Genomic DNA, 17,609 nt, shown 5'->3' with positions numbered 1-17,609 from the left:
TACAGTTACTTCGACCCAGAGCACAAAGGGCCATCATCATTCACCCATGCAGGCAGGAAAGCGCTTGAGGGTCAATTGAAGCTCGAGTCACAATGCGACTCGGAGACTGGACCCAAAATAGTTGGAACGTCAAATGCCCAAGGGCAAGAGATAAAAACGACTACTACCTGCCCGCACGGGAACAAAAAATTCGAGGACAAGAAGGCTCGAGTCGGGGCCTGACTCGGAAACTAAGCCTAAATAACTCGGCCAAGCACGGAAGCCCCAACACCTGCTCACGTCAAGAATCACGCTTAAGAGCCCCCGGATCTGTCCGATCAATTTCGGACCTATGAGGATCTCGCCAAACACCAAAACTAGTCTGCCCGATCGAAAGCAACGACAGAAAAAGGTACAGGAGAAACAAAGCTTCAAGTTTCTTCTTATATATTACATGCGTGAAAAAGCGCATTCTCCACCTACAAGCATGCCCTACGTATATCAGAAACAAAGTGACAAAACGGCAAAATCTACACTCTGTGCTAAAGGGCTACAGCTTATCAAATTCGCCCTCCGTAGCGTCAACAAGAAGTGACCGAGCATCACGCTCGTCCGTCCTTGCTCAATCCAACTCCTCCGAAAGTACGTCTCTCTGGGATCTACAACGAACATATTCCTCGATCCTCTTCTCCTAGTCGAGGGCTCGCTTCAACTTAGCTTGGGCATCAGTATCATTTTTCATATGAATCGCCATCTCACGATCAGCCCTGGTTCCTCTTAATGTCGCTTCTGCCTGGGCATCAATTATCTCGGCTCTAACCTTCGAGAGATCAGATTCAAGTTTCCCAATCATATCCACTTGAACTTTGGCATTGTCATAAGTTAAACTGAGTTGGACCTCGAAGGCAGGGACCTTAGCCGAGGCTCTCATCTTCTCTAAAGCTCGAGCCTGTAATTGAGCCCTTAGCTCCTCGCAAGCAACTCTGACGCGGTTGACGTCACCTTTGAGGTACTCCAAGGCCTCCGCCTTTTTCTGCAACTGATACGGCAAAAAGGAGTTAGCCTTAAGGTTGGAAAGGAACGAAGCACGTACTGCAGGAAGTTACCTGCTCCATCAAATAGCTCTCATAGTTTAAGCTCTGGTACGCCTCATATCGCCAATGCTGCAGTTCAACTTCCTTCTCCTTGCTAAGAAGCCTAAGGGATTCGCCATCATCCAGAATCTTCTGGAGCTTGGCCTCTTGACGAAGTAGCTCATACCTAAGCCTATCATAGGCCTGCACAAGAAAGGTTCAATAGAGGGAGGAGGACACAGGATACAGGGAAACTATGCATAACTCACCACAAAATGAAGCCGGTGGACTTCCTCGAAGTCAAAGCACACTCTCATTGATCCTGCCCATGCGGCCCTAGAAGAACCGACCTAGGGCATGGCATGATCGCTCAAAGAAACCGCCAGCTGACAGTCAGGCACTCTGGAAGCAGCAGACTAAGGCGATACCCTTCCTCAGAAATGTGAGCCCGACCAGCACCGCTAAAGGTTACATCACACCGTGGGTGCAGATCCCTCTTATTATCGTCATCTCTCGGCCCGGAGGCCAATGAACCCTTCCCCTCTTTAGAAAAACATTGCCTCATCCCAAGGAACTGCCCGATATCTGCAAACGGTGAATCCAGTGCAATTAAAAGGAGAAAGTGTTACCTCGGGTATACGAAGGCAAAAGCAGCATACACACATACCTTGGTATTGCGCTCCCCATCTGGTACGAAGCACAGCTTGCCACCTGCGCTCGTCGTAGGACGAATGGGTCACCAGCCTCCAGACCCAGCCAGATAGGTCATGGACTTCACCCGACGTCCACAAAGTTGTTGCAATAAGGGAGACAACATTATTACTCAGTTGGTTTTCGCTATATGCGGAATCTGCAAAGTGCCAAATGCCTCACTCACGTGCATGATTCCACCCTTCATGAAATGGCAAAAACTACACAGGGATAATATCGGCCGTCCAGACCTAGATAAACCAACTGGCCCACTCTCGATCCCCGCCTTCCATGTCATTAACAATAAAGGGCATAGACGAATGACACATTCAAAGTTAGCAGGCATCGATGATGAAAGGGCCGATATAGCCTGACAAGATGGTCAAGCGTGAATTCAAGCCCGGCTTTCTCCGCGAATAATCTCATCATCAACGCTGTTCGCCAAAACGATGGATGAATTTGTGCCAGGGTAACCTGATACTTCGAGCAAAAATCAAGCACAACCCTATCAGGGGGGCCAAATGTGAAAGGGTATAGGTATACGCTCAAAACTCCATCAGTGGAGTCCGCGATGCCCTCATTTGGGGAAAGCACCTGCAGTGTTATCCCCTTGCTCCACCCGCAGTACCTCCTCGCCATCTCCAAGTGTTCCTCTCTTATCAAGGACGCTGTCTCCAGAGCAAAATCCCTCGGTTCATGAGCATCAAGAGCAGCTCCTCCCGTCCTCTGCCGGATCGGCCCCGAAGTGGTTTCTATGACTATGGTGAAACTAATAGGTCAAGGCAAGGGCGCGCACCAACACCTTTTGCACCTAAAGAGATGAAGTACCCCGTGCCAAAGCTGAAAGACAACTATCTAAAAATAGCGAAGTCTTGCAAAGGAGCTGAAGCCGCCCCACATATATGCGAGAAGCAACGACGATTCACCTGCCCGAGGCAAGCCCAGGGAAGCCAACAGCCTCGAAACAGATCAAACCCGATCCAAAAAGCACCCTTCAATGAGGAGTCAAGACTCGAGGGGCAGTTCATATTTTCTCCAAGCTCGAGGTAGCACTCTACATCAAGAACCCCTGGCCCAAAGAAGTTGGACCTCGGTAAGTTTTAAACGCTGACACTCGACGCAAGGCAAGCACCCGGTCTCATGATCCCCTCTTTATGAAAAGAGGAATAAACACAGGAAGCTACGATCGCGAAAGCTCCACGAAGGTCCGAGGAAGCGCCCAAATATAAGTAAACCCCTCAACAGAAGTCAATCCTATAAATTCTAAAAGGGTTATCTACATCAAGATCAACAGGGACCTCCGGGTACCCAAAGATGACCTTCATCCAGGATAACATTCCCGAAGGCCTCGGAATTAGATGCATGATCTCCAAACAACTCGGAGGGCCTCGATAGCCCGGACCTATCAGATCAATCCAAGATTGGTTTGAAGCACGACGATGGGTTCGGAGGAGAGCCATGTCGATCAGCAGAAGATCAGAGTGAGCGCTCGCGCTCAAGTCAGATATCAGTAGTCAACGAGTAAAGGAAGGCATTCAAAGAGCCTCGAAGGGCTTGAGAGCATATAGAAACAAAGCAAAGTAAGGAAAGCAGAAGTCAACAAAGTATATTCTTATTCATAAAAATTTATGTACAAGTAGCCCTCGAGGGGTCGTTACATACAATTACAAGAGCCTACAGGAGTCTACACCTAAAGCGGAGGAACAGAAGGATGTACATGTGATGAAATCCGGATGACCGGTCCGCCCTCAAGAGTCCATCTCCGGTATCAACATCCTCGGGCACCGCACCCTCGAGCACGTATCAACCGACTCCCTATCCCTCATCACCTTAGGCCAGCAGTAGCAGCAAGGGCCAATATACCGACGACCACTGCAACAGAAGGACAACACGTTTATGTTCGACGAAGGGAAGCCCCGGCATAAGGCCACAACACAATCTAAGGGACCTCCTCCAAATGGCCTTAAGGTCATGAGCCCCTAGCATGATATTCAAAGGTGAAAGAAGACGGTAAAGAAGAGATGGGCGAGCAAGCCAACGAAGTCACTGGGATAGGAAAAACAAAGCCAAGGAACCCCCATTTATAGGGGATTACGACACGGTCATCTAGGCTTTAGAAGACTGACCGACGGGCATAGTTAATGCGTCCATGGAAAATCGAACTGATGATAGTACCTGCACCTTGGGAAGCAAGAATCAGGGAGTGCAATGAATGAGGTCGAAAAGAATGAGCCCGTGGATGTCCAATCACCGCGAAGCTTATGCCAGGGGTCGCATCATCGATATGGCATAGCCGAAAGAAGCTCGAGGAGTTAAGTGTCAAAATCATTTCCCATCATTTTGTTATGGGAAACGCGGAGACAATCTGTACGCGGCAAAATTAGAAGACTTGATTTCTCGCTATCAAGACATTTCGGAAGCATGCCCCGGGACCCCAAGGGCGGGAGGCCGCGACCGAGTTCTCGGCCTCACTGCTCGTCGAAGCCCGACTCAAAGGAAACGAAGAATGAAGTCAGGGCAGAGGGGGAAGCCCCCTAGGCACATGGCTACATCTGACAGGCTCGGCCTATCTGGAGCCTATGCTGAGGCATCACGTCAAGTCATCCCATCGCCGTACTTTGTAATTAATCTCCGCTTGCTTGTAGCTGAGTCTCCCCTCCTATATAAAGGGGACTCGCCCTACCTTGTAACGGGATGATGTTTCTCCATTCTCTCCACAAGTTCAATAATATATCTCTCTCCCTTTTCTTCTAAGTTGTTCGCTCTCACTGGCTCGAGGCCGCTTTAGCATTTATCATTCTCTTATTTGTTCTTCACTACTTTGCTCAATATTGGTAACATAGAGCCTTGCTCGATCATATCCCTGCCTGTAATCCCATTCCCAACTGTCCCCGATAGTTCTAGATCAATACTAATGTCGACCCCGAGGTCCCATCGACCATCTATGCACCCGGGCAATAGCCCCCCTTCGGTTTGGTTACTGCCTCTTTTTAACTCGAGCTTCATCGTTAAACTTAACATTCTTAGCATAAACTGCTTTAACAACTAGCTCGAGAATAGATCAAGTATTTTTAGAATCTCATTTACAAATTTAATTGTTGTTACCATTTTCACAGTAAACATTTATTAATCTAAACAACAGCTTTTGCATCAGAACCCTGAGAAAATGGAACTCATATACTCAATGTAATTCACCAGAACATCATGCTGCAGTCCATATCTAAATACCATCTTTTAAAAGGTCATATAATCAAGCTAAAACTTCAAAGTCATTACATACTTAAATGACACATAGAATGGGGTATTCAATACATACATTTAAAGCCTGATTCCAACTTACTAAAGAAGCTAAAAACAGAAATAAAGCAAAATAGGTAATCAAGTCTAGAAATTAGTTCACATAGTCATACGACATTTGAGAGTGAGGCAGCAAATGGTTCAAGGCTTCATGTATATGATTCATAGCCAAGAAAATGTTCATCTACATACCTGTTTATAGCAAAAACAACAAAAATAGAAATAAAACTTCTAAGAATGAGAAGGCAGTAGCCAAAACAGAAGCAACAGGAGTGATTCAAAGTAAACTTCGGCTCTTAACCCAGAAATCCAAAGAGAACTGCTCCAAACTTTAAGTGAAAACAGAAAATAGAAGAGCTGATTCTTTTTTTCCGAAGAGAATCGGATTTTTCTTTATTACATTCAACCTAAATGGGAAATGAAATCAGGGAAAAGACTAAAAGTTTAGCAGGTTTCTAAATTCAAGGTTTTTTAGGTGTTTCATCATGAAACTTTCTATGAATGAATATCCAGTCGTTTCTCTTTTGTGTCCTTTTTCTCTCTGCCCTAGGAATGAATGAAAAGAGCCTTTTATGGAAAGGTTCTAAGGCAGCAAAACCTGATTTTCTTAATTCACTCTCACCTCTCTTCAATTCTCTTTTTGTTCATTTCAATCCTCAATCTTTAAGCCTATTTGTTAAACCACCCATTTTCCTCTTTCCTAGAACCTTCCCAGACAGTTAGGAAAGATTCCCATCCTCAAAATGACCAAAACAACCCTTGACACCCCTGTATTTACCCCTCAAAGCTGACCCAAGACCCAAGCCATAATGGGCTTCTTCTGCCCAACCCGGGGATAACAAAAGGCCCAAGATAAACCCAAACTTGACAATCTAAAGAAACCACAAAATTAAGCTAAATACTAATACCTAAAACTAGTTGGTTCTTTAACAAGAAGAAAGAACTAAAAGCGACTAATCAAACATACTAGACAAACACTGCTTTTTCCAAATAATCGAATTGATCAGTGTAAACTAAATCCTAAACGACAAATAATTGAAACGTTTGATTGACAAAATCCAAACAGCACCTAAAACATGATTATCTAGAACTAAAATATTGCCAATACTTTATGCATGATACAAAACACATTGGCTCTAATAAGAAGAAAAAGAAGAAGAAAGAAGGAACAATAGAAAACCATAAAGAAGTAAAAGATTACCTAGCGGATTCCAAACAAACTTGGAGAAACGCCAAACTCCGGCGATTCTCATAAATCCAGTCACAAGGATGGGCTGGTCTAAACTGGCGGTTTCGAAATGAACCACAACCACCAATTGATTGTTCTCGTCAAGAACACTCCATTGACGTAGGTTCTAGGTCACAACGAATGGCCATGAGCCAAACAATCAGAAAAGGAGAAAGGAAACAGGATTAGGGTTTGTTTCGTTTGGGTTTTCGGATTCGAGATTGAGAGGATTTGGTGAGGATTTGAGGGGAACTTGTGATGGATTGTGGAAGAGGGTGGGTGATGACTGTATGGTAACAGTTTGGGGTGGTTTGGGGTATCGCCGCCGGCGGAGACGATGGAGAGTTTGGGGGGCGGCGGTCTCTAGGGTTTGGAGATTGGGGATAGAGATAGGAACTGAAGGGGTTAGACTGGGGGTGACCTATTCGGACATTTAAATACTCAAGGGGACCCGAGTTTCGGTCCGTTGGATCTCATTAATCCAACGGTTGAGATGGGGGGCCAAAACGGGGTCGGGGTCATTTTTTTTAATGGGGAGGGTTTGGACCGGGTTAATAATTGGGCTGGGCAGACCTGGGTATGGAATTTGGGCCTCAGCTAATTTGCCCAATCAATAACAGCCTTCTCTTTTGTTTTTGTTTTTCTTTTCATTTTTTGCCCTTTTTTTCTTTTTATTTAATTAACAAAATTCCAAACTAAATTCTTAAATTATCTAAATTGTAAAGTTACACTGATTATTTAAACTAAAAGAGAAAAATCAACAATTTAAGAATTAAAGACAATAATTGTAAAAATGAGCCAATTGTTTTTGTGATTTTCATTTTTTAATAAAACGAAAAAGTAATCAATCAACTTTAATAATGTAAAATAAAACATAAATGCAATGCATGGAATTTTTGGCATTTTCATGATTTTAACAAAAATAAACACGCACAGAAATGCAAACAATTAGCACCAATTCCCATAAAATCCCATAGAATTGTAAAAAATGAAAAAAATTATTTTTCTTGTATTTTATGGGAGTAATTCCTATAGGGAAAAATCACGTGCTCACAGTAGCTGAAGCAAAACTTGATCGAGTATCCCACCGTGACTTGGGCGGATGTGCATAACAGGTACCAATCAAAATTAGGGTCGAGGATGACCAATTGGGAGCCCTCTGGGACTTAGTTTATCCAAGTAGGTTACTAGCAAAAGAGTTAGGAAACGCAGACAGGGAGTCAAGGTCGAATAAGGAAAGGTATCAACCATACGTCGAAATCGAAGGAACATTTCAAGGCGTAACATACCTCAGAATGATCGAAGAGAAGATCGAGGCCAAAGTTCCCGGGGACTCGTGAGCAAAACCAAGTTTGATAGACACTCGGGACTGGTGGAGGCACCCCAATTATCAGAGTACAACTTCAGTGTTGATTCCTCGGGTTTCGTCTCAGCCATTGGCAAAATTAGAGATACTAGATAGCCCAAGCCTATATAAACCAATCCTTCTCAGAGGAACCCCAACTTGATGTGCAAGTATCATGGTACTCATGGGCATAGGGCCGAAGATTGCAGGTATCTTAGAGAGGAGGTAGCCCGGTTGTTCAACAAGGGGCATCTTCGTGAATTTCTCAGTGATCGGGCCAAGAACCATTTCCGAGAAAGAGATGCAAACAAGAAGACGGAACACGAAGAACTTCAACATGTCATTCACATGATCATCGGTGGAGTCGACGTCCCACAGGGACCTATATTCAAACGTATCAAAGTATCCATCACAAGGGAGAAACGAACTCGGGACTACATACCCAAGGACACCCTCACATTCAGCAAGGAAGACATCGAGGCCTTATCTCAACCTCACAACGATGCACTGGTAATCTCTATCCTTTTAAATAATGTTCAAGTTAAACGTGTTCTCGTGGATCCAGGTAGTTCGGCAAATATAATCAGGTCAAGGGTCGTGGAGCAGCTCGGGTTGCTCGGTCAAATCATACTAGCATCTCGAGTCTTGAATGGCTTCAATATGGCAAGTGAAACAACGAAGGGAGAAATCACCATCCTAGTCAACGTGGTCGGAACCATACAAGACACCAAATTTCATGTCATCGAAGGTGACATGAGGTATATCTGTTTGCTTGGAAGGACGTGGATCCATAACATGAGGGCGGTACCATCAACCCTTCATCAAATGATGAAGTTCCCAACAAAGGATGGCGTGAAAACATTATATGGAGAGTAGCATGCAGCTAAGGAGATGTTTGCAGTACACAACTTGGCACCGGTATCGACACCATCCACATCGGAGAAGTCAGAGGGCGAACAAGTGGCCAAATAGCAATCACAGCCCATACCCTCGATTGAGTCCGAGGGACAGGTGTTCGATGAACAGGTGGTCGAGGATGAAGAAAAAGATTTCCTCATTCCCCGAGCCTTCGTTGCCCCCGAGGAATCAGATGCGACGATGTCCACAATGAAGAACTCGAGCAGGCCATATTGATCGAGCATCTTCCAGAATGAAAGGTATACCTAGGTACAAGGCTAACCCCCGAACTCAGGAAAAAACTCATTCAATTTCTTATCGATAACATTGATTGCTTCGCCCGGTCCCACTTAGATATGACAGGTATCCCACCGGAGATAACTACCCATCGACTAAGCGTCGATCCGAGATTAAATCGGTGAAGCACAAGAGGAGGCCTCCGTCCGAGGTAAAGCATGTATTCATCAAAGAAGAGGTAGCCAAACTTCTCAAGATAGGATCCATTAGGGAAGTAAAATATCCCGGATAGCTAGCTAACGTAGTGGTAGTCCCTAAAAAGGGAAATAAACTTAGAATATGTGTAGACTACAAATATTTAAACAAAGAATGCCCTAAAGATTCTTTCCCATTGCCCAACATTGATCGTTTGATCGATGCTACTGCCGGCCACGAGATCCTTACCTTTCTCGATGCCTACTCTAGGTACAACTAAATTCAAATGAACCCAGAGGACCAGGGAAAGACTTCGTTCATCACAAATTATGGTACGTATTATTATAATGTAATGCCTTTCGGGCTGAAAAATGAAAGAGATACATATCAATGCCTAGTTAATAAGATGTTCGAACATCAAATAGGCAAATCCATGCAAGTTTATATTGATGACATGCTAGTTAAGTCCCTGTGCGTAGAGGACTACTTGACCCATTTGCAGGTGACATTCAAGATCCTAAGAAAGTACAACATGAAACTCTTGGGAAAGTTCTTGGGCTTCATGGTGTCAAATACGGGTATCAAGATCAACCCTAATAAAATTAAAGCCATCGATGAAATCACCATAGTGAACAATGTGAAAGTCATACACCAACTGACCAGACGGATAGCTTCCCTAGGCCGATTTATCTCGAGGTCATCAAATCAGAGCCATCATTTCCTTTCCCTACTCAAGAAGAAGAACAACTTCGCATGGTCTCCGGAGTGCTAACAAGCCTCAGAAGAATTAAAATAGTATCTCTTGAGCCCACCCCTGCTCCATACTCCGAAGGAGGATGAAACACTCTACTTGTATTTAGCCATATCCGAGGTGGCAGTAAGTGGTGTGTCGGTTCGAGAAGAGCAAGGTATGCAGTTTCATGTTTATTATGTGAGTCGGACCCTAGGATATGCTGAAACTAGGTGCCCACATTTTGAAAAGTTAGCTCTTGCATTAATAAGCGCATCTAGGAAGTTAAAACCATATTTTCAATGCCATCCTATAGGTGTATTGACTACATACCCACTTCGAAATGTCTTGCATAAGCCTAAATTATCGGGCAGATTGGCCAAATAGTCCATCAAACTTAGAGGGTATGATATCAAATATCAGCTTCGAATGGCTATCAAGTCTCAAATTTTGGCTGACTTCGTGGCCGATTTTGCGCCTGCCCTTGTACCCGAAGTACAAAAGGAACTCTTGCTGAAAACGGGTAAGTCATCGAGGGTATTGACCCTCTTCACAGACGGTGCCTCGAATGTGAAAGGATCCGGGATCGGCATCGTATTAAGAATGCCTACGGGCGGTGTCATTAGGCAATCTATCATAACTTCTAAATTGACTAAAAATGAGGCCGAGTATGAGGCCATGATTGCAGGTCTTGAACTAGCCAAGGGCCTTGGATCAGAGGTCATCGAGGCAAAGTTTGACTCCCTTTTGGTAGTAAATCAAGTAAACGGGAGCTTCGATGTTCGAGACGATCGAATGCAGAGGTACTTAGACAAACTTCAAGTGGCATTGCACCTCTTTAAGGAATGGACACTGGACCATGTATCTCGAGAATAGAATAGTGAGGCTGATGCACTTGCAAACTTGGGGTCATCAGTGGAAGAATATGATATCGTCTCGGGGAATGTCGTCCAACTATCGAGGTCGATGGTCGAAGAAGGCCATGCAGAAATTAATTCAACAAGTTTAACGTGGGATTGGAAGAATAAGTACATCGACTATTTGAAGCACGGGAAGCTCCCCGTGGACCCAAAAAATTCAAGAGCACATCGACCCAAAGCAGCTCAATTCTCACTCGATGAAAATGGAACGTTGTATAGAAGAACCTTCGATGGACCACTGGCAGTGTGCTTGGGACCCGGGGACACTGATTATGAATTACGAGAAATCCACGAGGGCACTTGTGGGAACCATTCCAGTGTAGACTCATTGGTTCACAAGGTAATCAGAGCGGGGTATTATTGGGATAGCATGGAAAATGATACCAAGGAGTCCGTTCGAAGGTGTGATAAATGCCAAACATTTGCACCGATGATCCATCAACCCGATGAATAACTCCATTCGGTCTTATCCCTGTGGCCTTTCATGAAATCGGGGATGGACATCATCGGCCCCCTACCAACGGCACTAGGTAAAGCTAAATTTATTTTGTTTATGACTGATTACTTCTCAAAATAGGTAGAAGCGCAGGCCTTCGAGAAGATATGAGAAAAAGAAGTCATCGACTTCATACGGGACCACATCATATGTTTATTCGGGATACCTGCCGAAATAGCATGTGACAATGGGAAACAATTCATCGGCAGCAAAGTAACAAATTCCTTGAGGACTATAAAATCAAAAGGATTCTATCGGCGCCTTACCACCTAAGTGCAAATGGTCAGGCCGAGTCCACAAACAAAACCATCATTCGAAACTTAAAGAAAAGGTTAGGTGATGCAAAGGGGAAATGGAGATAAGTGTTGCGCGAAGTGCTATGGGCATATCGAACGACATCAACATCGAGCACGGGGGAGACTCCATTTTCTTTGGTATACAGGTGCGAAGCATTGATCCCAGTCAAAGTCGGGGAACCTAGCATTAGATTTAAGCATGCCACCGAGGACTCAAATTGTGAAACTATGAACACTTCTCTCGAACTACTAGATGAAAAATGTGAGGCCGCATTAATTCGAATGGCCGCGCAAAAACAAAGGATCGAAAGGTATTATAACAAAAGGATGAACCTTCGATATTTCGGAGTCGGAGACTTAGTCCTAAGGAAGGTCACTCTCAACACTCGAGACCCAAACGAAGGAAATCTAGGCCCCAATTAGGAAGGATCGTACCGCGTCCTCGGAGTCGTAGGGAAAGGATCCTACAAACTTAGAACAATGGAAGGCGAGCAACTACCAAACAATTGGAATGTATCTTGCTCAAACGCTATTATTGCTGAGGTATGACTGTTTACCCTTTTTCCATTTGTATTTAAAACTAACTCCTTGTAGATGTTCGATTGGAAACATCGAGGCACCATTCAGCTCGAAGACCTTGGGTTTTAAAGCATGTGTTGCACTCTTTTTCCCTTAGATCGGGGTTTTCGCAAATGGGTTTTACCGGCAAGGTTTTTAACGAGGCAACACTTATATGCTACCTAAGGAATATTCAACAAGTATTCAAGGCTTCTTTTCAATCAACCTCGAACATCGGGGGCCTCACCCTCAGATTACACATTCTCGAAGAAAGAAATTCATGCCAAGGAGGGCCTCGATAGGGGAGTGTTGTAATGGGCCAAACGGTCAAAAGAACCATGTCCATGTAGAATAGTCGAGCCCCCAACGGCAAAACATGAACGCATGTATCAATTATTTGAAGAAGCGTCCTTGTTATATCAAAACACTTTGTGACTCAAATAAGTCTACTATTTTTACATTTAACGGCTCAAGGGCCAAAACCCCGAATTTTCCACTTTTGTCACGACCCAAACCGATGGGCCGCGACGGGCACCCAGTACCTTACTCAACCGAGTACCAACGTAACGTATCTTTCTTATTATATCATCATATACACATGACATGCGTGCCTAATAGGCCAACATGATCCTTTATAAACTCAAAACATAGGCCGACTAGGCCGTACAATCTTTTATGTACACGACATATGTCTACAAGCATCTAAGAATACATAAATGTCATAAAGGTCGGGACAGAGTCCCGCCATACCAAACAATACACGTCTAAATCATACTAACCAAACGAGCAACTCCGAAGCAAATGGAGCGCACCAACATCTTCCACTGAGCTGATAGCCTACTTGGAGGGCTCTCGACCTGTCTATCGGGACCGGCGGGCATGAAACACAGCGTCCCCAGGCAAAAGGGACGTCAGTACGAATAATGTACCGAGTATGTAAGGCACATAAATAAATACATAAGAGACATGGAAGACATATAAAGTACATGACTCAACCTGTAAGTCTGAATAACTTTGTAAATCATAAATTACTTTTAGCGTCATGCATATGCATATGAATGTCATGTCATGCATAGGTACGTGTTTCATAATATCATCAGCCTCTGAGGGCATCCCATCATATCATATCGGCCACTGTGGGCAAAATCACCATCGTATACCAGCTGATCAGGTGGTGTTGTGTATATAATGCCATAACCTTTCCCGTATCCCATATATATATATAATGCCGTTTGAATCATATTTAGATATATACGCGTATATAACGCCGTTTGAATCATATTTCAGCTACTGTGGGCAACATCATCATCATATACCAGCTGATCAGGTGGCGGTGCATATATAACGCCGTAACCTTTTCCCATATCCCATATACATATATTTACATATATATGCGTATATAATGCCATCTGGTCATGGGTCAATGCACATGTATGAAATGTATGAAAAATACGTAATAAAATCTTTTAGAGCTTCATAAGACCATTTTGTCTTTAAGTAATATCATAAAGTAAACTCTTTTCAACTTTCATATTTTTTTCTTGAGACCCATGAACAGATGATAAAATATTATGACACACGAAAATTCAAGAACATAGATATCTCTAATACTTCTATGAATAGAGTCATTCATGGAATTTGTGCATTTGCACGTTTCGTTTGTATCGTATGGATCATGCAATAGAAAGAAGGGATAGCCTTAACATACCTGGATTAAGAACAACTCCGTATAATTATCTCGTTTGGAAACCTTGGTAGATTGAACTTAGAATCCAAAAATCGAATTTAAGCTTTTGCGCTTTCGAACTTGTGGAATGAAATTGGCTTGATTTTTCTGAAATTTTTGTACTAGGCTTCTGATTCTGTTCTTGAACGTTTGCCTTCTTAAAGACAAAGTGTCATTTTGAATTAAAATTAAGTATCAAAGTGGGCTTTTCCTTCTTTTGTCCAAAAGGAATCAAGCCTTAAAGTTTGATCAATTCTTTCCCTAAAGTGACTCATTCTAATGAGTTATGGAGGGACTTACACGTTACATACATATGACCAAGAGTCATATGTTGAATGATGGCACACTGCCACATGGGGAGTAGGGGTGGGTTATTTTATTAATTTTTTTATCCACTTATTAGTTAACCGGGTAATGTCCCGTTACCCGATAATTAACCAATTACCCGCATAATTTAAAAATTATCACAAATTACTTAAAATTCTATTTATTTTTAAAATACTTCATATATACTTTATATATATAATACCGTGGTCATATGGTACCTTGCATGGTACTAGTTCATAATTATCGGGTATTATCGCTCGACCCGTATTTTATTCCAAATTGACAACCTTCAACAAAACTCATTTTCTTTAATTCGTGTACCCTTTCCTTCATGGTACTTGGTTATTGCTTGTTATAAATTGCATAAATATGCTAACCTCCAGATAACCTCATCCCTGAGTCTACGTCAATTAACTGAAGATGAAATTTTAACGTAGGGAAAACGCGAGATGTAACACCCGAATACTCGGGGACTGTCATCAATAATCGAAGCATCGAGTCATCGAACACTCGAACTTATAAGACCTCAAAGAGGCACACTCAAACTTATAAGACCTCAAAGAGGCACACTCGAGCTCACAAGACCTCAAAGAGGCATCCCCTCGATATTAAGGCCAAGGCCATCACACTCGGGGACTAAAGGCTACGGCCATATAAAAGACTACGGTCATATAAAAGGCTACGGCCGAAATAATGCGGCTCGGAGACGTTCGACCTCCGCCATAAAACTAAAATGCCTTCATATACTTTGAAAAAACCGGTTAAATCAGGCTACCCTCGGCAAAATCAAATTATAAGGGGCTTCGATATAATCAACCCTTGAATAATGCGAAGGCTTCGATAACATCAGCCTTTGAATAAACCTCAAGAGGTATTTGATTAACATTGCATATCAAATTACAAATGAGGTCCCAATCAATCTAACCTTCGAAAAACCCAAACGGGTACAAAAAACACATGCTAAGGCATACCAAATTTTCACTAAGTCTTTTAGCCGAAAAGAGGGAAAAATTTATAGCCATTTTAGAGGCCGAATTGGCCCTACCTAAAGAGCCTAAGAGCCAACCTAAAAGAGCCTAAGGGCCAACCTAAAAGAGTCTAAGGGCCAACCTAAAGAGCCTAAAGGCCAATATTTAAAGAGTTTAAAGGCTGAAGCACACCTTGCTCGAGACCTTACCCAGCTCGGATTCAAAAGTCTCGAGCTAAAACTTAGCTCGAAGATCGAACCTTAAGTGGTAACCTATTATAGATTGTTTATCAAAACACAAAACTTGAGGGTCTACTCTACCCCGAATTTGATTCAACGCTCAGAGGTTATAGCATAAAAAATAAAGCAAACTTTGAAAGAAAAATCGAGCAGACTTTGAAGAAGAATTGAAGGCAAACGATCAAGGAAACTTATTTCCATTTTATATATACAAAAAGATATTACATAGGAGTCCTACAAAGCAAAAAATTATAAAAAGATAGAAAAAATTCTACCTACACCAGAGGGCATTCCCTCCCGGACTTGTCACTTCCCCGAGACCATCCTCTTCCCTGGGGGTAGCCTCTTCGGCAATTTCCTCCCCTTCATCATCTTCGACATCGTCATCATCATCGGAGGAAAGGACAAATTTGGCATCAGCCTCATCTGCCTTAGCTTGCTTTATCTCCTCGGAGAGGTCGAAGCCCTTAGCATGAACCTCTTCGAGGGTCTCCCTCCGGGATCGGCATAGGGCATAGTCATTGCTTTTTTTCTCTCGGTCAGAACCCCCCCCCCCCTTAACTCCATCTGAGCATCAGCAACATCCTTCAAATAGATGGCCACCGTCTTGTCGACCTTGGCTTGTATTTCATTGGCTTCGGCCCGGACTTCCACAACTCTGGCCTTGGCCTTCGCAAGATCAGCCTCGAGCTCGGCTATGCTGCCAGCTTGAACCAAGTTGCTCCCTTGGGCATTCCGAAGTTGAACCTCGAGGGCCAATACCTTCGCTAGTGCATCATTTTTAGCCACAACGAGGGTGTCCATCTTTGCTTTCCATTCATTGCACTTGGCTCAAACTTGATCTACCTCGCCCCGGAGTTGCCCAATCATATCAAGCTTTTGTTGCAGCTGAGACATTGAAGTATTAGCCTCCGAAGATGGGAGAGGTAGCCCGTATTTTTTCAGAACAGAGGTTACCTGCTTTTCTAACTCAATCTCGTGTTCATGAGCTTTGGTCAACTCCGATCGAAGATGTTTTAGTTCTTCCTCCTTTTTGTCAAGGAGAAGCCTAAAGGTTTCTCCTCATTCGAAGCCCTACGCAATTCGACTTCACAATGACGCAATTCGGTCTTCAGTTTGTCGAAGGCCTACACAAATAAAAAGAATGATCAATTAGACAAAAGAAGAAAAGTATGGCATTGGAGAAATTGCAGTGCCACTAAAAAATTACAATTAAGCAAAGACGTTGAGCCTCTTCGAAGATTTAGCTTGCATCCGCTAGGCTGGCCTCATCAACCCCAACAAAGTAACCCTAGAAGGGGTCATTTTCACTCGGGACTCTGCCTAGCTCGGACGTTTTCAAGTTTTGAGCATCCCTAATGGTATCCTCGGAGAAAGCTAGAAACGATGAGGGTTGACCTGTTGTCATGGCCTCAGGGAGATCACCCGAGGTGCTCTATTCAGACAAATGAACTTCGAAGCTTGCTCTTTTTGGAGTATTTCTAGAAGTCTGAGAAACAGTTACCACGTCATGTGATGTAGGGCCTTCATCCCCCTTTTCTTTTAACATTCCTTCCTCGAGGCTAGGGGACCTGATCTCAGCAGGTTTGATAGCCTCGGAAGATTTCCTAGTTCGAGTCACTAGCGTCGAATCCTCCATCTCGTCACCATCATCATCCATGAATTGGTGGGCCGAGTCAACATCCACGTTGATGATGACGATTTTCTTATGCCTCCGAGCGGGATCTTCTTGGCTTTGAGTGTCCTCGTTCTTCGAGGACCTTTTTCTCTTGTTATCCTCCTTTGGCTTTGGAGCCGAAGATCCTGCTTCCTCCCTGGAAGGGGGTGGCCTTATCTTGAAGAACTCACCAATACCTGCGATAGAGGAATCAGGTCACGTGAAGAAAGACATTCTTAATGAGGAAAGAAACATTATAACGCGTACCGTGGTGTTTCACTTCCCACTTGCCCTTCGACAAGTCCCGCCATTTGCGTTTGTCGTATGTTGAAGTAGCAGCTAATTTGCGAACCCAGTCCTCGAGGTCGAGGATCGCATTAGGCATCCACAGAATCACTGCGAAGAGGGGAAATGAGTAATTATGCGAAGTTTAGCAAAATTTATGGAAAAGAACTAAAACGAAGAATTCCACTCACGTTTGAAGTTCCATTCCTCGGGGAATGACAGGAACTCCTTAGGAATAACATCGATGGTCCTCACTCAGATGAATCGGCTCATCCAACCTCGATTCTTACCTTCATCGTTACTGGCGAAGAAGGACTTGGTTGAGAGGCGTTAGAGTTTGATTAAACCTCGAAAATGTTGAGGTCGATATAATCGGATGAGGTGGCTGAGGGTGAACTCGAGCCCGGCCTTTTCGATGAAGAACCTCATCATTATTACGATCCCCCAAAAGGACGGATGAATTTGG

This window comes from Nicotiana tabacum, chromosome 1, assembly GCF_000715075.1.
Source record: "Nicotiana tabacum cultivar K326 chromosome 1, ASM71507v2, whole genome shotgun sequence".
Classification (NCBI taxonomy): Eukaryota; Viridiplantae; Streptophyta; class Magnoliopsida; order Solanales; family Solanaceae; genus Nicotiana; species Nicotiana tabacum.
This window is presented reverse-complemented; position numbering follows the sequence as displayed.